We start from the raw sequence: 22,235 nt of genomic DNA, 5'->3' as shown, positions 1-22,235 counted from the left end.
TGGGTGTGTGAGACTGGCGGCCAGTGGGCGTGCTAGCTGCCTTTGAAAACAAACATCGCTGATGTGTTGTATCAACTCCTTGTCTTGGGACTAGAAGCTTGTAGGGCTTCAGAGTTTTTTAAAAAGCCTGTCAAGGAAAATGACCAGCATGAAAACCATGTCATGGCTTTGATAGGCTTGGCATCTAGAGAGGTGTTCCAAAGTCACTCGTCAAATGAAATAACGGCGGAGACGAGATAGTGAGAATACCCGCAGAATTCCAATACATTGCTTATCTATCACTCTGAAGCCAATTTCAGACCTTTTTGGGGGGAGAGGTCTAGGAATTGGACCGTGGGCCTCCAGCTTGCTGAGTGGGTGGCCTGTCACTTAAGCCACACCACAAGCCTTCCCCTTTATAGTTGGCTTTTTCATTCACTTAGTTACTCAGTCACTTATTAATTTATTGAAATAAGGTCTCACTGTATTACTATTACTCTGGCTAGCCACCGACTTGAAAGCCTCCTGCCTCACTCAGCCCCCTGGGCACTGGAATAACAGGTGTGCACCTCCACACTTGGATCCATGTTACTATGCAGTCCTCTGGCTGGCTTAGAACTCTCTGTGTAGAACAGGCTAGCCTTGAATTCAAAGAGATCCGCTTGCCTCCTGAGTACTAGGATTAAAGACCTGTATCAATATGTCCAGCCAATCCCCACTTTTTAAAAAATTTACTTTTGTGTGTGTGTACTTCTGTGTGGGTGTCTGTGGAGACCAGAAGAGGGCACCAGTTCTCCTAAGATTTCAATTCCAGGTGGTTGTAAGCCACCTGACATGGGTACAAGAATCAAATTATGGTCCTAAGAACAACAAACTCTCTTAACTGCTGAGCCGCGTGTCCAGACTCACATTACTTTTAGCAGTAGCAGTCGAGAGTACCGGCAACTATTATTGAATGTCTATTGTTTACCGGGCACTGAGCAAGGGTTTATACCCTTTAGCTCACATACCAACCTCAGATGTGTATTGCTTGCCTTTTTTTTTTTTTTTTGGTTTTTCAAGACAGGGTTTTTCTGTGTAGCCCTTGCTGTCCTGAGGCTGTCCTCGAACTCAGAAATCTGCCTGCTTCTGCCTCCCAAGTGCTGGGATTAAAGGCGTGCACCACCACTGCCCCGCGCTTGCCTCCTTTTTACAAACAGGAAACTTAGAGACATTTAAAACGCAGGCTAAAGGATTGCCAAGCCAGCTCAGCGGATAAAGGGCTTGCTGCCAAGCTTAATGGCTTGAGTGGCACGGGCCTATGCGCACACACAACCACACACGCCCTAAGATGTAAAAAAAAAAAGGTAGGATGAGGTGGCGCACGCCTTTAGCACCAGCGTTCTGGAGGCAAAGACAGGTAGGTAGGTCTCTGCAAGTTCCGGGCTAGCCTGGTTAATATAGCAAGTTATGTGCCAACCTGAGCTACATAGAGAGCTCCTGTTCCAACCTCCCTGACCCCCCAAAAAGTCACATGTATAAAAAGTGACTAAGGCCAGGCAGTGGTGGCACACACCTTTAATCCCAGCAGGCCACTGGCTACTCACACAGGAAGAGTCCACAGGCTCGTCTGGTTCTTAGTGTCCTGCTAAAACACCCTTCGTGCACTAGTTCCCGATGCCTTAAAATAACTCTCAGAGGTGAATACTATAATTAGCTTCATTTTATAGATGAGAGAGTTGAGGCTCCAATGGGGGAGATGGCATGCCCAATGCCAACAGCTCTAGAATATGCTGAAGCAAAGATATGAATAGGGATAAGAACCTTGTTGGTAAACAGTGAGAATTAAAATAATTTTGTTTTAGTTCATGCTGTTAGTGTTTCTGTGTGTGCATGTGTGCATATTGGGCACATACAGGCCACAGAACACTTGTGAAAGCTACAAGACAACTTGTGGGAGTCGGCTCTCTCCCTCCACTATGGGAGGTCGTGTCATCAAGCTTGATGTGGACTACCTTTGCCCACTGAGCCCCTGCCCACCTGAGAATGTAGAACTCACCTTGAGCATTGCTACCTCATTTGACAACCCTCCCTCCTGTATTTCCGCAGTGGGTACCTCTGGCTGGCATAAACTTCTGCACAATGCTGCTTACTGCCACCACTACATCTTGCTTTTTAAATTATGTTTTATTTATTTGTGAGTGAGTGTGTGTGTCAGCATGCCATGATACTTGTGTGCAGCTCAGAGTCATTTCTGGCTTTTGCCTTCCACCATGTGGGCACCAGAAATCTAATTTAGGTTCAGAGACTCAGTGGATGGCACAGCTACTAGCTGAGACATCTCTCCGGCCTGCATCTCTTCTAAGAAAGGCCAGCCAAGCATGGGTTCACCTTCTTCTTTCCCCTAGTGATGGGGACTGTGCTGGGTTGAGCTATAGTCTCCACCCCACTTTCACTCCTAACTGCTATGTGCACTTTGGGCCCTATTTATTTGAAGATCCAAGCACGTCCTAGAACATTTAGAAATGATAAATCTTTTTTTTTTTTTTTTCAAAATCCTGTGTCTGACTTTCCTTGTTTCTAGGTCTCTTACACAGAAAGGAACACTCATATATGAATGTACAGTCAAGCATATGTGTGTGTGTGTGTGTGTGTGTGTGTGTGTGTGTGTGTATGAATGTGTATATGTGTAATATATATATATATTTTAAGAATGACAGTGAGTCTAGAGACTTTCAGAGAAATTAGTTTAAGAGAATATTGGCTTAGGCACTAATCCCTTTGTTGTTCCTTATAAAATAATGAGAAAATGAGAAAATCTTTTATAAGATTGAAGAATTGAGCTGGGCGGTGGTAGCACACACCTTTAATCCCAGCACTTGGGAGGCAGATAGAGGCAGGAGGATTTCTGAGTTCAAGGCCAGCCTGGTCTACAGAGTGAGTTCCAGGACAGCCAAGGCTACACAGAGAAACCCTGTCTCGAGAAAAACAAAGAAAAAAAAAGAAAGATTGAAGACTTGAGCCAGACAGTAGTGGCCCAAGCCTTTAATCCCAGCACTCAGGATGCAGGAGGATCTCTGTGAGTTCAGGGCTAGCCTGGTCTACCCTGTCTCAACAAAACAAAACAAAACACAAAAAGAGTCCTGGGATGGAGAGATGGCTTAGGGGATAAAAGCACTGGCTGCTCTTGCAGAGGACCAGGTTTGGTTCCTAGCATCTTCATGGAGGCCCACAGCCCTCTGCCACTCCAGTTCTAAAGGATCCAGTGGCTGCCATAAGCTCAAAGCACTCATGTGGTATACACGTGCATGCAGACAAAACTCCTGTACATATAAAGTAAAACATACATATGCATCCAGACAAACTCCTGGATATATAAAATAAAACAAAATATTTTTTAAGAAAAGGAGTGGTCCTCTTTGGGGGAAAAAAATGTCCTCTTAAAAAGTTTCTTAATTTTAACTTAGATTCCAAAACCTTTACAACAGAGTTTGAAATGTTACAAGCAAATCTAAACAAGTCCTGTTCTAGTCCTATGAGGAAAGTCTAAGAAGGTGCCTTTGTTTCGCAGAATTAGGGCATGCCTACAAATGTAATCGTGTCTGGAGACTCTCCCCCCTGCTGTCCCAGTATTTCCCTCCCCAAGACTTAAAATTAGATTTGACAACTGACTGTCTCTGGGTAGGACTGGACTAATTAAAGGGTTGCCCCTTGGCCTGTGCCTCTCCCCTGGACTATGATAAGATATTGGCACAGCAAAACTACATGCTCCCAAGATATTTGTCAGGCCTGAGAGAGGGCTAAGTCCTGGAGGCCAGGGCTTCTCCCATCAGCCCTTAGTAGACTAGTGACTTCATACAAATTCTTGAAAGCACTGAAAGCCTGTATGCAAAATCAGGGTCGTTAAACCTTAGGCTCACTATTAGCTTCCAGGGCAAGTTCTCAGGGCAGATGACAGGATTGATAGCGACCACCTTGAGCTCTGAGCATCCCCTCCGCATACATCACTGTTCTTTTTGTTTTGTATTTTGTTTAGTTTTGTTTGTTTGTTTATTTTAGTTTTTTGAGACAGACTTCCTCTGTGTGTCCCTGGCTATCATGTAGACCAGGCTGGCCTCGAACTCAGAAATCCACCTGCTTCTGCCTCCCAAGTGCTGGGATTAATTAAAGACATGCTCCACAACTGCCTGGCTCACTGTTCTTATACTAAAAAGGCTGCAATGCCCTAGGACATCTTTTTAAAAATTAATTTGTTCTCAAAAGCTATATTATCAATGCATATTTCTGAGGTTCAAAATGTTTACATGCAATATACACACAGATTGTGTAATGATCAAATCTGGGCAACAGTAGGGCAGATTTAAAGTGAGACTTCCGGTTTCCTTGGGATTTTGGCCAATGAGGAAGGTTGTCTTTCTGAAATCCATTAAAAGTTTCATTTGGCAACCTGGAGCACCAGCTGTAAGGCTCACTATGCCCTGATTGCAATACCCCATGGGCTCTTTGGGGATGCCCTTCTTCCAAGTGGGCGGGCATTCTAATTAAATTCCCACCAATCCAAAGGCACGTTTTAAAGTTTCCCAAGCCAATTAGAAAACCGTTTGGTCCAACCATCAAGTATAAAAAAAAAAATGCCAATTTATGCAAGGGCTACTGGTCCAGGAAAGCATTGGCTGAATTCAAAGCAAATTAATTAACTAAATACATACATACATATATACATACCTACAAGGTTTCTAAGAAAAAGAAATGCTCAAAGATAGACACTATGTGATACTAACGTCACTGGATGTATTTTTCAGTCAGGTCTAAATAGCAAGCCTACATTATGTAGGATGATGGAGTGCCAATTACTGAAACAGGAGGTGGTTTGCTTTTGAGAAAGAAGTTGGATGTAGCAACACAGTATGGCAGCTTTGACAAACTAGTTTAACCTTATGCTTATATGTGTAAGCTAGGTGCAAGAAGGGCTTGTGTGCTTGTGCTGGGACAGAATCCAGGACGTCACACAGTCAGTAAAGCATGCTTTTGTCATACCACTCCCTGGACAGCATCTCCACCTCTACCCCAAAGCTTTTGTTTTGTTTCCTAGTAAGGGATATAAAAGCCAAACAACATTGTAAAGAATTTAAATCTGGGGATAATTTTATTTAGAACTCACCAGATATATGTTGATCAACAAAACCTCACCAACTAACTTCAAATAATATCAGAAAAAAAAATTAAGGCTTAAGTCTATCTTTAAGCATGAATTACATTCTTGTACAACCCACATATTACCTATTTCTGATATTGATTTAATCCCCCCTCCTTGCTATATTGCATGGGCATTTGGACATTAGTAGTTAGGCTACAAAGAACTCTCATAATGAGCACTTATGTTTCAGGCACTACTAGGTGGTTTAAGAAGTGTCAACAATTTGAAATTTAAAACAGGTGGTAATTATGGTTGGACCAAATGGTGCTAAAAGGTCTTGTAGTTTCATTTTTTTAAGAATGGAAGTTATTTAATGCAAACACCACAAACATGAATATAAAAGATAGCAGTCGAAATAGAGGAGGCAAAGGGAGTGTGCTTAGTGTCTCCCTTTAGTCATTAGTTTTATTTTTCCTTTTTAATCTTAAAGTACAAGTTTCACAGATAAGATTGCACAGCATTGCAGAGTGGAAAGGGATAGTGTAAAGTTTAGGAGCACATGAGAAACTTAAGGCGAACCCAGGTATCTGCCAAGTTAAAAATCAACGGATGTTTTAGTTTTAAAGTAAATATGCAAAAAAAAAAAAATTATGTGGTTGGTTCTATTTGGAGTTTCTAAATCAATTTTTGTTTATCTCCCCCGTACCCCGCCCCCCGCCCAATTTAAGCTAAAACTGGTGTGTGTGTTGTGTACAGAGCCCCTAAGGAGAATCACCTCACATTTTGTAGATAGGGGAGGAGGGTGGATACACAAACAAACCTGTTTCTTGAATCGACCCCAATACATTTCAAAGTTACCCCACACACACACACACATTTTTTTTTTCCCTCAAAAGAAACAGAAATCGACAAGCTCTGAGCTTGGTTTTCTTTTGAAAAAAAAAAATTTTTTTTTTTAAATTTTTAATTAAAGAAATCCTGATCTTCTGCTGATTTTTTTTTTTTTTTTAAACTAGGCAAGACCGAAGTTTGAGGTAGACGAGCGGGCGAGCCGTTTGCCCGGGCGCAGAGCATGAAGGCCGGGCGGGCGCGGGGAGCGGGCGCCCGCCGCCCGGCGCGGGGGTGAGCGAGAGAGAGAGCGGAGCGCGTGTGGCCGGCGCCGCTGCTCTCGGCCTGGAGCTCCCGCGCCCGCGCCCCGCGCCCCGCGCCCGCCGCCGCCGCCGCCGCCGCCGCCCCTGGTGCGATGGCGCAGAAACCCCGTTGACAAGGCACTGCTTTTTCATGACGGTGAGTTTCCCTTTGAGTGTATTATAATTTTGTGATAAAAATTTCAAGGAGAGAGAGAGGGGAAAAAACACACACACACACACAACCTCCTTCCTCTGCCTCCTCTTTTTTTTTTCCTTCGGGGAGGGGAGAAGCGAGGGAAGGAGGAGAGGGGGGGGCGGAGAGGAGGAGAGCTGGAGATAGATCTCCAGCCAGACAGAAAAGAAAGAGGAGCAAATTAAACACCGAGTTGCCAAAACCAGGATATTAGGTTTCAGCCCAGAGAGCTATTGGCTAAGGCTGTGTTTTTTTTTTTGGGGGGGGGGGTTGTGGGTGGGTGATGGTGGGTGGATGTTTAATGGACACGGAGAAAAGGGGAATCTAGTGTGGATGGCTCTCCCGGCGCCGCCGGGGCCCGGGAAGACCAAGTTCAGTGTCTCGGGCGGGGGCGGCGGGCGGCGGGCGGGCCGGGGGAGCCGCGGCCGCGTGGGGGGCCTGGCGCCTGCCTGCTTTTTCCCCCTTCCTTTTTCTTCCTTCTCCACACCCCCCCCCCATCCTCGGATGCAAATTTCTGGAGCGGGGAGTGGGAGAGCCCGGGAGGGGGGGGGTTGTGGGATAAAAAAGGAGGGGAGGTGGCGGCGTGGCGGTTGGCGCCGGGGTAGGGAGGAGGGGAGCGAGCCTTTTAATGACTCATTGATTGAGCCGCTTTCAAATTAGTTGTGCGCGCCGGGTGTGTGTGTGTGTGTGTATGTGTGTGTGTGTGTGCGCGCGAGCGAGCAAGCGAGAGAGTGTGTATTCCGCCCCCCGGAGCCGCCCGGGGAGCCGCGGAGGAGGGAGCGGGGCGCGGCGGGGCCGCGAGCCGGGGGCGAGGGAGGGCCCAGAGTGACGGCGGCCGGGCGAGGAGAGTCGGCTTCTCCCAATCTCCTCCCCTCGCCGTCCTGCGCGCCCCGTCGGCCCCTTCCCTGCCGCTCTCTTCCTCCGAGCCACCCTCATGGGTGGGGAGTCGGGTCCACTTGCTTCTCGGCCGGGGAAAAAACCAAACAAACCGAGCCCGCGTCGGCGGAGGAACGGAGCAGAGCGGGAGGGAGGCGGCGGGGACGGCCCGGCCCGGCCCGGGGCTCGCTCCCACTCCCACCTCGGCGGCTCGCTGGGCCTCATCCCCGGCCTGGGCCGCGGCGGGAGCCCGGCCTGCCACGCGCGGCCCAGGCCGGGCCCAGCGCCCCCGCCCCCGCTGCACGCTCGGCTCGCCGGTGCTGAGGCCGCCTGCGAGGCCCGGGTCGGCTGGCAGGCCAGGAGGCGGGGGACTGTGGCTGGCGGGCGGGCAGTGCTTTTTGTATTTGTCTTTTTTTTATTTTTTTATTTTGTCTTTTTTTTTTTCGGCCCAGAGGGCTTCGCGGGCCCCCCCTTCCCGAGTCGCCCCGAAAGCGGCTTCTCGGGGTGGGGGCGGCGGGCTGGAGGACGCTAAGATGGCGCTGGGCCTGGCCTGGAGCCAGGGCTGGTGGCGCAGTTGCTCGGCAGCCGCCATCTTCCCTCGCGGCGCGGGCGGCGCCCGGAGCCGGGGAGCCCCGGAGCCGGGAGTGGGCCGCCGGGTCTCAAGGATGGAGCCGAGGCCGCGAAGACCCCAGACCCAAAAGGCCGGCTCGCTGGGTTGGGGCTTGAAGGGGCTGAGGTGGCGGTGGGATGTGGTCGGGTTCCCTGGTTGATGGCTTCTCTCCTGGTCTCCCCGTGTCCCCCTGTGTTTTCTCCTTTGATCTCGTGCTGGACGTCTTGGTCTTTCAGGCCCGGCCGAGGGCAGACTTTGGGACCCTTTACTTCGTTTTCTTGATTATTGGGGGTTAGAGTCCCAGCTAACAAAGCTAAGGACAAGGGTCTGTCTGGTCTGCCTTCCAGTAAGGCGGCCCGACTGTTCATTTAATCCGGTTGTATTTAGTTGGTTGTATTGTCAAACAGACCTGAGTCTGGTCCTCCTAAAGCAGGGACGAGGCGGTTGGAAGTGACTTCTGGTTTGGGCCTTCAATGTACTTCAAAAATAAGACTTGCTTAAATCTCTGAAAAAATTCAGTTAAGCTTCAAATGCACTTTTTCGCTTTGTAAAAAAAAAAAAGTTCCCGTATATAGATAAACTATCAGGCAGGTGTGTAGAGGTCTTAAAATGCTATGGGAGAGGAGAAAGGTCTGGAAAGCTGAGGAGGCTCCCGGAGATGGAAATGGCTAATTTTCTAGTGGGCAAAAGTAACATAGTGCCTTTGGTGCGCTGTGTGTCTGAATACGGTAGGTAGGCAGTGGATGTTAGGGACTGCCATAAATCCTGCCACACATTGAATACTTATAGAAAGTGTTCAGTGCTTTAAATACTTGGGGCTTACTCTTGATGATCAAGAGACTTACTAATCTAGTCCAGGGTAGTACCATTTTAAGCAGCAAAAATTGCATTCCCCCAAAAAGCTCCACGCTTATGACTCCTGAATCTAACCATTAAAATTTAACTGGGAGAAGTTTTAAAATATAGATTTGCCATCTCCATTATTTACCAAGATCAGCTGTGCTGAGTTTGAGCGTGGCACTCCACCTCCAGGACTAAACTCTGGCCTTATCCCGGAGAGGTCTGAATGTGAGTCCGTTGTTTGAGAGCCATCAGGGAGAGCTAGTACATGTGCTGATTTAGAACTAGACTGTACACTTGCTGGGTGTTTGGGGGGGTGGGGGTGACAACATCGGATTTGAGGTCTATATTTGGTTTGAATGACTGCTCATTATTTTTCCCTTTCTTTTGGCTATGTATTAAAATCATTTAAAACATTTTCTTGTAGAAAATGTAGATATCCTGAGACTTTAAAATCTTAGTGCTGACTGTGCTCCTGAGCATTGAGGTTTTGTTAAATTTTAAATTACATTTCCTTTCCCTCACGTAGGTCCTGACACATTAACTCCAGTCCTTAGACTTACTGCAGACAGCCTTTTCCCTCGGCCATCTCTGTGGCCCTATTACTGGAGTACTTAGGGCAAAAAGCCTTGGCTCTGGCCCTACCAACAGGCTAGACTCTTCCAGTACACCAATAAAAGAGGGGAGTAATGGTGGAAAGATTCCTCATTGTGGTCTCATTGAGAAAGGACAAGTAAAGGGACTGACTCGTCAGACCGCCCTCCAGCTGCCCACATGACCTTCTCCAGCTAGTTTTGAGGTCATACAGGAAAGCAAGGGGGTGAGGGTGGGGTGAAGGAGATCTGGTTCTGAATCCTCTCCAAGCAGCCACCTCACCACGGGTTTGGGCAGTCCTGCAGACACACTGTCCCTGGAGGCCCGTGCCACAGGGATCTTAGCAGTCCTGCTTGTTCTAGAATTCTAGGTGACTCAAGAGGAAAGATTTAGAGAGAAACCAGATAGAGTTAGACCAGTAACTCCTGCCTCAAGTCCAGCCAGGCTGAGTAGGCAGGGTAGCTGTGCCCCTTAAAAGACAGGTTTACACATGCATTCAGATAAGGCCCAAAAGCTTTTAAAACAGTGAGTTCTCTAAAATTAGCAGCTTATAGGGAAAGAATAGCTTTAAAGTAGTGTTCAGTGGCATTTCAAACAAGATGTCTGAACTCATGGCATTTACAGCCAGTGGGAGGAAACATGTAAGCAGGAAGTTACAGATGAATTGGGAGTAACCCTTTCTGCCTAGAAAGTTTCTTTGAAGACTTGAGCTGAGACTTGAATGAGCTGTGTTAGCCATCTCAGAAGCAGAGTTTGACATCCCAAGCCTGTGTAGAGCACAGGCTGGAAGAAAGGGACTGTTGCAGAGCCCCGGAGCTGATTTGATTAAACCGGTTAGGGAGTTTTTAGATTTTTGTCCTAATTGCAGTGAGAAGCCATGCAGAGTTGGAGCAGGGGTCTAAGGGAATAGTGTGGGGATTTGAACTCGGGGCTTGTGTGCATGCTAAGGAGCATTCCACTACCGAGGTTTGGTTTGGTTTTGAAACTTTAGCCTCATGGTATTGCTTAATTGTTTAGGTCTGAAGTCTTGTGTTCATGTGATCCTCCTGCCTGAGTTTCCTCAGTCCTAGGACTACCAGTGCAGAGGTGCTCATGTTTTTATAGACTATACGATGCTGTGTACAAGGTGGTGATTAGAAGGTTTGCACTATAGGCTGGCTCTCCAAGAGCGGAAGGAATCTTAAGAATGCCTTCTCATTTATGGGCCAAGCTTTGAGAGCCTGATGGTGCCACTTAGCATTTAGAGAAGACCAGAAGAGGACTAGCTGCCAAGGGATGGTAACAGGATTCATATACCACCTGTTGGGTACTGAAGTTGAGCTGTTGTTAGTCACTAACTGGTGTATAGATGGTAGGTGTGTCCTGGGAGCAGCCCAGGTCACATGAGATTACAGAAGTGGCTGAGACCAAGCTGTGCAAGGACAGTAGTGTGTCTGGTGAAATGCTGAGAAGTTAGGCAGTGGCAGCATGACCACCCTGACAAGTAGCTTCTCCTGTATGTAGGTGGAAGGGCTGGCCACAGTGAGTTGCAGTAAAAGTCCAGCAGAGCTTGGGAAAGTGGGCTCAAAGAGTGTGTGTGTGTAAATGATGGCAGTGGGATTACATCATTTTGTGTATATGGTGAAGTGTGTGTGTGTGTGTGTGTGTGTGTGTGTGTGTGTGTGTAGGCCTGTCAAGTCTTCCATTGTTAACATGGTTCGGGGGATCAAACCCAAGGCTCCAGCACCAGTGCTTTACCTCCTGAGCCATTGTTCCAGCTCAGAAAGTTATTGTCACATGAGCAGAGAGTATCTGCCAAAGAGGGAGTGATTAATAAAACAGCAAATCTGATAAAAGGGGCGGGGTTCTTGAGAAAGGACAAAGAATAAGATTTATCAGGATGGGAGGGGAGTGGAGGGAAGGCAGGAAAGGTGAGCAGGAGTTAAAGGGGGTGTGACCTGGGAGACAGGGAAGGAGGCGGGCTGTGGTGCTCGCACAGATTCTGTGTGTACACCAAAAGCACAGCCAGGAAATCATGGTCGTCTGGGCTGCAGGGCAAGTGGGACATAAGATCCCCGGGGGGGGGGGGGGGGGGGGGGGGGGGGGGGAGGGGCTGCTGCCTAGAGTCCTGAGTCTGTGAGCTAAGTGCTCTGTACTGTTGTGGTGCTTCCCCAGCCCCAGTTTGACTTTTTGATCTTTGCACAGATGCAATGTGGGGAGGGAGGGAGGGTTGTGTTGAGGGAAGAAAATATCCAAAGGATGCCAATGGAAATGTATAAAACCCTTAACCGCTGCTTCCTCTTTGAGGCAGCTGGCAGTACTTTTTCTTAGGTTCCTGTCCCCTGAACTGGCTACAGAATAACAGTAGAGAGAAATTAGGAGGAAAAAAAAAAAAGAGGAAAGCATTCAAAACAGATGACTGCAGATCTAGTGTCATTTGTTAGGGATGGGGTTAAAAGGCCCGAATATAGGGGGAAAGGATGCATTCGTGGTAAGTGTCCTAGTTGGATGGAAAGAATGGGTAAAAGCAGCATATGGAATGAATGAGCTGACTTCTCCCAATAAATAATGTTGATAGCATGCTTAAAGGAAAGCCTTAGGATGGAGATACTATGTGTCGGGCATGGCTGGTTGGAGTTGGAGCACAGGGTGAGGCTGTGCTGCCCAGACGGAGCATTTGTAAGGCCCACCCACGTTCTTAAGGTGGGAGAAGTGGGCCCTGGGACTGGGAGGGGCCTCTGGATCTGTACTGCTCTCCCTTCCCAGGAGTGCTTCCATTCAGGGAAAGTCTGGAGATCTCCCTTAGTCCTTAAGCAGTCTTAAAAGGCCATGACTTGTCTGATTATCAATTTCTTAATAAAGTTGTAAATTGAACACTTCCTGTTCTTGTGGCTTCTTTGGCTCACTGACTACAAACACATTAAACACTGCAATAGCAGAACCAAGGCTCATAAGTCAGGATAGGTGTTGCCTCTCAAAGTGGCTTATTTCAGGTCCACCAAATCCAACTTCCTTGAATCATCAGGAATTTAATTTTGTTCCTGCCTAGAAGGTAAACATTCCACAAATATTATTTGTCAGACTTTTATCCTGCTTCATACCCTGATGGCTATTCAATACATGTAGTTGGTGGGTACAGTGGCACATGCCTTTAGTCCCAGTTCTCAGGGAGGCAGAAAAGGAGGATCTCTGTGTTTGAGGCCAGTGTCATCTGCACTGGTTCTAGGCCAGACAAGGCTACATGGTGAGATCCTGTCTCAAAAACATTGCTGAAGTCTCAAAAGTCTCCAATTTCTGTATTATGAAAAGAGCCAACTGACCTGCCTAAGGTCTGTTGCAGAGAGTCCCTGAATTATTACATTTTGCCTTCATATTAAACTGTTTATTCTAGTACAACTGTATACATCTGAGAATTCTGAAGTCTAACAAGTTAAAATTGACCTTAACCAGGCACGATGGCACTTTTCCTGTGGTGCTGGCTGAAAAGACCCAGGGTCTGAGGCTGAAGTAAGAACAACACTTGAATTAGGGCATTTTAGGAAAGCATGGACAACAGTTTTGTTTTGTTTCTTTTTAAAAAAAATAAAATCCAGGCTGCTGAGATGAGACAGTTCAGTGGTGAAACCAGTTGCCCTGAACCCGACACCTGTGTGTCCCAGGGTGGAAGGAGTGAATCCCTTCCACCTCAACATATGCCACAGTGGACTCCCATAGTCATCAGGGCTAGGGTTACAGCTAGTGCTCCCAGGAGGATGGGTTCTCAGAGTAAGAGCATTTGTTCTGGAGACAGGGTCTCATTACAGGTCTGAGCTGACAGTTTATCTGCTTGTTTGCTGGGGACCAAGCCCAGGGCTTCAGGCATGCTTTTCACATATTCATTCCCAACCCTGTTTTGTTGTCACTCTGGCTGGCCTAGAACTCATTTTGTACAAGAGACTGGGCTCAAAAGAGTCCTCCTGCCTCAGCATCTTGAATGCTGGGATTGCATTTGTGCCTGACTAAAAGTATATTTTGTTTCTGTGGTTTTGCTTTGATTTTTGAGAGCTTATTTTTATGTGTATAGATGTTTTGCCTGCATTTATGTATGTACACTTCAAGCATACAGTGGCCTTGAAGGCCAGAAGAGGGCATCAAAGATACGTTGGAACTGGAGTTACAGACCTTTGATTGCTACCAGGGTTTTGTGGTTTTTATTTGAAGTAGCCCTGACTGTCCTGGAACTTTCTCTGTAGACTAGACTGGCCTCAGACTCAGAAGTCCACCTGTCTCTGCCTCTGCTGGGATTAAAGGTGTGTGCCACCACCGCCACCCAGCCTTACTTCTAGCTTTTAAAAGAAGCCTTTTTTTTTTTTTTCTTTATAAACTCTTGAAGTTTCCTAGAAGTGCAAATAAGTATACTTAGAAGTAGGCTGATCCTTACTGGTGTTTATCCCGACTCCCCAGATCTGTGAACATTTGACTCTAGAAACTGCAGAAGTCTAGGTGAGATCACACATAAAGAAAAAAAAAAGGCTTGCTACTGGACCATGTTTAGAGCCACATCTGCTCTCTAGTTTCCTTTTTCCCCCTTTTCTTTTTCTTTCTTTCACAATCTATCCAGCCCAGGCTGGCCTTGAACTATTGGCAGCCCTGCTTTAGCCCTAAGTCCTGGGATTATAACAGAAGCCACCACACCTGTCTTTCCAGATAGCCTTCTTTTTGATAGCTATTTTACTTTAGAGGGCCGCTTCTCTTTACAAGTAGGACCTCTGGCCAAGTGTGATGGCACATCTTTATAATCACTCTGGAGGCAGAGGTAGGCAGAACTCTTGAGTTCGAGGCCTGCCTGGTCTACATGACAAGCTTTAGAACAACCAAAACCACATAGACCCTCGTCTAAAACAACAACAAACAATGAAGACGTGTGTCACATGGACCTCATTGTTCTGTATGTGGTGCACATGGTGGACTTGAAACAGTGTATCAGGCACTGAGGAGAGAAAAGTGAGGGCATCCTGTTCTTTGAATCAGAGGGCCTACAGAAGTTTAGCTGAATGTAAAATAGTGTCACATACCTTAATTCATTATTTAGTGCATTAAAATCTACCTATCTCAGGCTGTAGAGATGGTCACTTCTGGGAATCAGCTGCTTGCTGCACAGTTGGGGCAGCCAGAGTTCAGATCCCCAGAGCCTGGTCAAATGCTGCTCAGGCGCAGTGGCCCACCTGTAATTCAAGTTGTTGGAAGGTGGAGATCTCAAAGCAGGCTGGCTAGCCAGACTGCCACACCAGTGAGCTCAGTTAAGACCCTGCTCAACTGAGAATAAGATAGAAAGCAGTAAGACTGTAGTGTCAGATTTCCACACATTTGAACATGCAGGCACGTGCATGATACATAAATAACATGCAAAAAGAAGCTAGCTTATCTTTGTTATCTGAGAAACTTTATAAATGCAATCAGTTTGTCCATATCCACCCTATAGATTCAACTAACCACTAAGCATCATCTCAATAATACAGTAGAACAGCTGTTTGCATAACAGCACTGTATTTGGAATCGTAAGTTGTCTAGAGGTGATTAAAGGTGTGCACAGGAAAGGAATAAGGATGTGGCCCAGTGGGCAGAGAGCTTCCTAGCATGCACAGCACTCTGGATTCAGTCTCCAGCTCAGCTTAAACCAGGTGTGGGGATACACACCTGACACGTCAGCATGGGGAAGCATGACCAGAGGCTCAAGGTTATCCAGACCATGACAGTGAGTTTGATATTGTACTCATCTTCAAAGCGTTTTCCATTCTTGTCAGGCAAAGTAGCTCTTCATGCCTTTTAACCCCAGCACTTGGAGGCAGACGCAGCAGGATGTGAATTCAAGGCCAGCCTGTTCTACACAATGAGACTCTTGCCTGAAAAAAATACTTTGCATCCTTAACTTCAGTTTTAAATAACCTAACTTTGCTTCCATTGTTCTGTGGGTTTTGCTCTCTTGATCAGTTGGTAGGTTGGTTGGTTGGTTGGTAGGTAGGTAGGTTGTTTGGTTGGTAGGTTGGTTGGTTGGTTGGTAGGTTGGTTGGTTTGTAGGTTGGTTGGTTGGTAGGTAGGTAGGTAGGTTGGTTGGTTGGTTGGTTGGTTAGTTGATAGGTTGGTTGGTTGGTAGGTTGATTGGTTGGTTGGTTGGTTGGTTGGTTGGTTGGTTGGTTGGTAGGTAGGTAGGTTGGTTGGTTGGTAGGTTGATTGGTTGGTTGGTTGGTAGGTTGGTTGGTTGGTTGGTAGATAGATAGGTTGGTTGGTTGGTAGGTTGGTTGGTTGGTTGGTACGTTGGTTGGTTTGTAGATTGGTTGGTTGGTTGGTAGGTAGGTAGGTAGGTTGGTTGGTTGGTAGGTTGATTGGTTAGTTGGTTGGTAGGTTGGTTGGTTGGTTGGTTGGTAGATAGATAGGTTGGTTGGTTGGTAGGTTGGTTGATTGGTAGGTTGATTGGTAGGTAGGTAGGTAGGTAAGTTGATTGGTTGGTAAGTTGGTTGGTTGGTAGGTTGGTTGGGTGGGTGGGTACTGAGGATGGAACCATGACAGGAAAATGTTACCAAGCTATAACCCCAGCCCCATCAGATACTGATTTGAATTTTTTGTGTTTGTTTTTTGTTTTGTTTTGTTTTGTTTTTCCAAAGAGGGTTTCTGGCTATCCTGGAACTCACTCTGTAGACCAGGCTAGCCTTGAACTCAGAAATCCACCTGCCTCTGCCTCCCAAGTGCTGTGATTATTATTTGCAATTTTTAAATTACATTTATGTATTTATTTATTGGAGGTACAATTCCAGAGTGGAGATCAGAAGACAACTTGTGAAAGTTGGTTCTCCTAGGGATTGAATTCAAGTTATCAGGCTTGAAGACTGGTGCCTTTATCCCTGATCCATCTCATGAGCCCCTCTCCATCAAATATTAAGTACTCATTATGTGCATAACACTTTAGAGAACATTTGGAGGTACATGTAGCTTAGAGGATAACTTAATGATCTATGTCTAAGTGGAGATACAGTCAGGACAGAGAAACCCTTCACTAGGGTGGCATGGGAGCATCCGATCATTCATTTATTTATTCACTCATTCATTTATTCATCCATCAAACATTAAGCAGGTTTATCAGGTTCTTTTGGGAGCTTTTCAGGGTATTTCCATGAATCACTAACCTACATCTTCCTCTCATGAGACAAGCAGAGGAGGCTGAGTAAACTTGGTAGCGTGCTGTGGGGTGATAGAGGTAGAAGGTGGCTATGATAGGTTGTAAGAGACTTGGATTAGGTATACGGTGAGCCTGCAGCTCTGGGGGAGTTATGTGCAAGACTGAGTACACAGCATGCGTGGTGAGTCCTGGGCTTGGTGCCTCCGCTCCACAGGGCTGAGAACCAGGGCACAAAGAACCTGTGTAGGCCATTACAGATGTGTAAGTTGAGCATGAGAAAGGGAGTAATGGGGATGGGGTTTCTTTGGGAGGAGCTTGTTTTAAAGGGGTTCTCTGAATGGGACAGGGGACAGATTTTAAGAGGACAAAGGCAGAGGGACCTTTATCTGTTCTCACCTGAGAGATGAAGTAGCCTTTCCCAGTCAGGTCAGTGTGGTTGCTCCTCAGTACACATGGGGTCTCCCTTCAAGCGCTACAGGGGCATTTTCAGTGGGCAGCCCAGTGTAAATGGCACACAAAGAAGGACTAAATAGGAAAAACCAAAATCAGTTGGGGATTACCTGAAAGAGGCAGCTATGAGGGGACGTCTTTGGGTGGAGGGAGAGGTGTGTGGGAGAGAAGGCTGGGAAATGCACTAAACAGAAGGCCAAACGGTTAGAAGCTTTTACTTGCACATAGCAAGTCAGTTTCCAAGAGAGCCAGTCACTTGAGGGAAGCATAAACAGGAATCACCGTAGCTAACAGCATTGGGACCACACAGACACGTGTTCTCCCCACTCTCTTCTCTCCTTGAAAGGAATGCGCCTCAGGTTTTCCCTCCTTTAAACTTTTCTGAGCTTCCTGCAGAATGGCGTGTTAGGTGGGAAACATTGTAGATTTCATCCAGTTCACCCACCAAAAAATCCAATTACCACCTGACGAGATGACTCAATGAGTACAACATTTGTGTGCAAGCATGGGTCTGGACTCATGAAGTCCAGGAGCTGGCAGCAACCTGTAACCCAGAACCCAGGACACCGAGTCAGACTCTCCAGGGCAAGCTGGCTAGCTAGTCTCATTGACTGGCAGACTTTGGGTTCAATTCAGAGACGATACCTCAATAAATAAAAGTGGAAATTAACAACCTCAGACCCCCACACATGCGTGCCTATGTGTGCACAAGCTTCCACACATATATGTGTTCACACTTGTAGCCATATAGACACACCATACACAAATAGCAGACACAGGCCTTTCCTAGTAATTCTGTCCCAGTGTGACATAAATTGAGTGTAGTGGTACATGCCTGTAATCCCAGTGCTCAGGAAGTGGAGATGCTCCGACTCTGAATGTAAGGTCATCCTTGGTTGTTTAGAGTAAGGCCAGTCTGTTGGGAGCACTAAAGTGGTACTGCTTCGACAAGACAGCATGGCTTTTGGAGTTGGGCGAGCTGTGCAGACATCACTCCTGTGATGATTGGTTGGTCTTACACTTGACCTAGCCCAAGAGCCTCTGGAAAAGGGTTAAGAGATGCTTTCAGTGGCAGAGCATGTGTTAGCATACATGAGGCCTCGGGTTCAATCTGCAGAGGCCAATAGAAACGCTTTGGGTAAATATTATTCATCCTTTACCTTTTTTGCAGTTGACAGAATAGAGCCCAGGGTCTTGTACCCAGCAGACAGTGCTGTGCCCTTGAGATCCACCAGCCTTACTCATACCCTTCTAACAAGTCCCCTCCTCCCTGCCTCGCCTCGCCCCCATTTTATTTTAGACTTATTTGTTTTATGTGTTTGGAATGTTTTGTGCATGTGCATGTGCATGTGCATCACGTTCATGCCTGGTGACCATGGAGGCCAGTGGAGGGTGTCAGATCCCTTGGAACTGGAGTTACAGAAGGTTGTGAGGTGTGGCTAGCTGGGAACCAAACCTCTGTAAGAGCAACCAGTTCTCTTAACCACTGAGCTATCCCTCCAGGCCCTCCTCCCCACTTCCCCTCCACATGTTGAGGCAGCAGTCTCACTATGTAGCTCAGGCTAGCCTTGAGCCTCACTCTCCATTGTGAGCCTCCCATATTGCAGGCCTGTGTTACCATGATCAGCTCAATTCTTCAAAAAAAAATTTTTTTTTCTTTTTAGATAGTGTTCTCTGTGTAGCCCTGGCTGTCCTGGAACTCACACTGTAGACCAGGCTGGTCTCAGTCTCATAGATCTCCATGCCTGTCTTAAAACCCTGTCTTGAAAAAACAAAACCAAGCTGGGCAGTGGTGGCGCATGACTTTAATCCCAGCAGTTGGGGGCAGAGGCAGGTGGATTTCTGAGTTTGAGGCCAGCCTGGTCTACAGAGTAAGTTCCAGGACAACCAGAGCTACACAGAGAAATCCTGTCTCAAAAAAACAAAACAAAACAAAAACCCAAAAAACAAGAATAAGTATATTAATTATACCTTCTAATTAATATCTTGGATATGCTGAGCTACTTAATAATAAAGTTAATTATACTTTTAAAAATTTGGCACACTGATTCAAAGAGGTGGCTCAGTGTGTAAAACCACTTGCCCTGGGAGCCTGAATTCCTGAGCTTGCTGCCTGGAGCCCAGTGAGAAGGCAGATGTGGGGAGTGCATGTGTGATCTTAGCAAGGCGGGAAGTGGAGACAGGAGAGTGCTTCATCTCCAGCTGGCCTGGGGTCTGCAGAGCAGCAACAAGCCGCAGAGTCGAAGGAAGTACCTGACTCCAACAAGTTGTCCTCTGACTTCACAAGCATGATGCCCGTATGTGTGCACTTGTGTGAGGACCCACACTCACTTACCTCCCCTTTCCTCCCTCGATAGATTTAAAGTGGGAGCACTAGGGGGTAGCCCAGAGCAGGCTGTGTACCTAGGCACGTGTCAAATCCTGGTTTGAACCCCCAAGCCCACATACAAAATTGAAAATTCAAGCTTACACTTGCTCAGCTCTCATGTGTAACTTTTCTGTTGGAAAGGAGGGTTACGCTAGACCTTCTAGAAGCTGATAAGTCAGGGAATGGAGCTGGGGAAAGAAGGCAGGCTCTGTGGGGAACTGACTTTCATCCAGCAGATGGGCAATTTACCTTGTAAACTGGAGAAGCGGCTGTGGTGCACAGCAGTTCTCCAGTGGGACTGCTGCCATCTGTTTGGTTCCTAAGGTATCTATCTGTTGCTGGTGTGCTGGCATCTGTGTCCCTGTAGTCCAGCCACTGAGGGGGCTGCTAGGGAGTCACTTGAGCAAAACCCCATCTCAACAAAGAAGATGAGCCTGTCCCCCCTTAGTGTTCCGCGGCTGGGCTCAGTACCTTCTCCAAGCAGAGGCTAGGAGCTCTGATTGCTAATACTCCCTTTCCTCAGAGCTTTGAAGTGCTAACTTTGCCATCTTTCTTATAATTAGGCATTTTTAAAGTTATATTTTCAAATATCTTAATACATTTGTTTATTTTGCTGCACACACTAGAGAAGTCAAGATAATAGGCAGGAGTCCTCTACCTGCCATGTAGGTCTTGGGGATCAAACTCACGTCAAGGTGATCGATCATCGTCAAGCTCGCCTACACCTCTGTCTGCTGAGCCAATTCACTGTCCCCTGGCTTTTAGATTTCTTTGCTTATTTTGAGGTAGGGTCTCACTATGTGGTAGTGTGTGTGTGTGTCTGCAGAGGAACATCTGCCAGAGGCAAGGAGGCAGGTGGATTCAACTCTTTCAGTCAGTGTAGGTGCCAGGTTGTGAGCCTGACCGGGCAGTTCAGTCTTATGCACGCAGCTCTCACGTGTGACACTTCTGGTGGAAAGGAGGGCATGTTGAAGCATAAAACTTCCCTGGTGCTAATGAACTCAGCCCTGCATGTACAATAAATCTTGAGATATGGGTACATCAGTCGAAAGTCTTTGTAAAGTGCATGTGACATCTCCCATAAAGATGGGTTCTGTAGATTGACAGGCTCACGCAATGAGGGCCTGGGAGAGGTCTGCTGTGCTCAAAGCCCCATGGTGCAGTGGTTACTAGGGTATTCATTAACCACATCTGCTCCCAGCCTTCTGCATGGAAAACAGGTTTTACATCCCTTCCTTTAATGGAGCAAGCCTGGGTATTTAACATTCCCGGCTTCCCCATTGTGGGTACAAGGTCTATACCTCCCACAGGCCTGGGTGGACTGGCACTCCCTATGTGGTCTAGGCTAGCCTTGAACTCTCCGCAGTGCCTCAGCCTGTTATTACTTTATTTATGGCAAATGATTGCTTTGTGACACAGGCCTACCTTGAACTCAGAACCCTTCCTTGTCCTGCTACACTACAAGCATGCTGAATCATTTTAAACTTTTTAAAAGTCCTGTCATGTTTTTTCTTTAAATTGATTTTGCCACTGGGTAGTGGTGGTGCATGCCTCTAATCCCAGCACTTGGGAGGCAGAGGCAGGTGGATTTCTGAGTTCGAGGCCAGCCAGGGCTACACAGAGAAAACCCTGTCTCAAAAAAACAAAAATAAAAAAAAATTGACTTTGCCAGACATTGTCCCTGAGTCTGCCCTTACGAAGGGGAATCCTCGGCAACTCCTTTGTCTGTTAACATGGTTGGTTGTTTTCATGGGGCTGTTTTCCTTGGAACATGCTGCAAAACCAAAATATTTTACATGTTACTCATTGACAGAGAGCAGTGGGACTAAAGAGCATAGTCCGCCAGCTCCCTAAGCCAGGGCTTCGTCACAGAAAGCACTGTTGTTTACAGCTGCTCCATTTCCAGCTTCTTCCAAGGCTGGGTGTCCAGCCTCGGTTGGCCTCCAACTCCTGATCTTCCTGGCTCTACTTCCCAAGTGTTAGAATTTAAATTTTTAACTAATTTTTTATTTTTTCCATTTCCTTTTATGTATATGGATGTATTGCTTGCATATATTTCTGTGTACCATGTACATACAGTACACACAGGGTTCAAAAGAAAGCTTCAGGTCCCTGGAAGTGGAGTTGCATATGGTTGTGAGGTGCCAGGTGGGTGCTGTGACTGATTCAGGGGCCTCTGCAGGAGCAGCTGGTGCTCTTTGCGCTCCAGCCCCTAATTAACTCTGTGTGTCTGTGAGTGTAGTGTTTGGGTGAGTACACCCCTGCAGACGTGCAGGTATCAGAGGATGCTGTCACACGTATTTCTCTCAATGAAACCTGAAGCTCATCATTTTGGCTAGGTTGGCTGACCAACAAACTCCTGGTGTCTACCTGTGTCTGGTTTTGGTTTTGGTTTACATAGGTTCCAGAGATTTGAATTCAAATATATTGCTTTTACAGCAAGTACTCTTCTATACTGAGCCACCTCCCCAGTCCTGGCACTGTCATCAGAGCTTAGGTTTTGATGGTGTTTCGCATAACATTAGGCTAAGGTGGGGCTGCTGGTAGAAACTCTCCTCCCTCCCTTCTATTTACAATGACCATATGTACAGAGTCCTTTCTTAAGTAGAAAAACTGGAGCTAATGTGATAACTCATCTAGGAAAGACGTCTGCCACCAAGCCTGCAAACTGGATTCATGACCCAAGACCAGGTCAGGAGAGAACCCATTCCCTCGGGTTGTCTTCTGACTCCCATGTATGCACTAAGGCACTTGTGTATGTGCGTATGTTGTGATGCAGGCATGTACACAACACACACACTGTAAGTAAATATAATAGAAAAGCTTAGATATGGTAACAGCTAGGATTTATTGCTTTTATTACATTTAAAGCATTCTCCAAAATAAATGAGCCCTGTCTCCTGTAGGCCCCCAGCCTCTGCACAGCCCTGTCTCCTGTAGGCCCCAG

At 46.8% G+C, this 22,235-nt stretch overlaps 1 protein-coding gene across 1 annotated transcript in view; it reads left to right on the top strand.

Moving 5' to 3' along the window:
- The window catches only part of Bicral (BRD4 interacting chromatin remodeling complex associated protein like), a 64,542-nt gene that overhangs the window by 206 nt on the left and 42,101 nt on the right, over window positions 1–22,235 (top strand). Inside the window, exon 2 of the mRNA XM_031347042.1 lies at window positions 6,112–6,382. The gene's annotated coding sequence lies outside the window, so the exon portion shown is untranslated. The remainder of the gene's footprint in view (window positions 1–6,111; window positions 6,383–22,235) is intronic.

Source organism: Mastomys coucha, unplaced genomic scaffold (assembly GCF_008632895.1).
Source record: "Mastomys coucha isolate ucsf_1 unplaced genomic scaffold, UCSF_Mcou_1 pScaffold3, whole genome shotgun sequence".
Classification (NCBI taxonomy): domain Eukaryota; kingdom Metazoa; phylum Chordata; class Mammalia; order Rodentia; family Muridae; genus Mastomys; species Mastomys coucha.
This window is presented reverse-complemented; position numbering and strand designations above follow the sequence as displayed.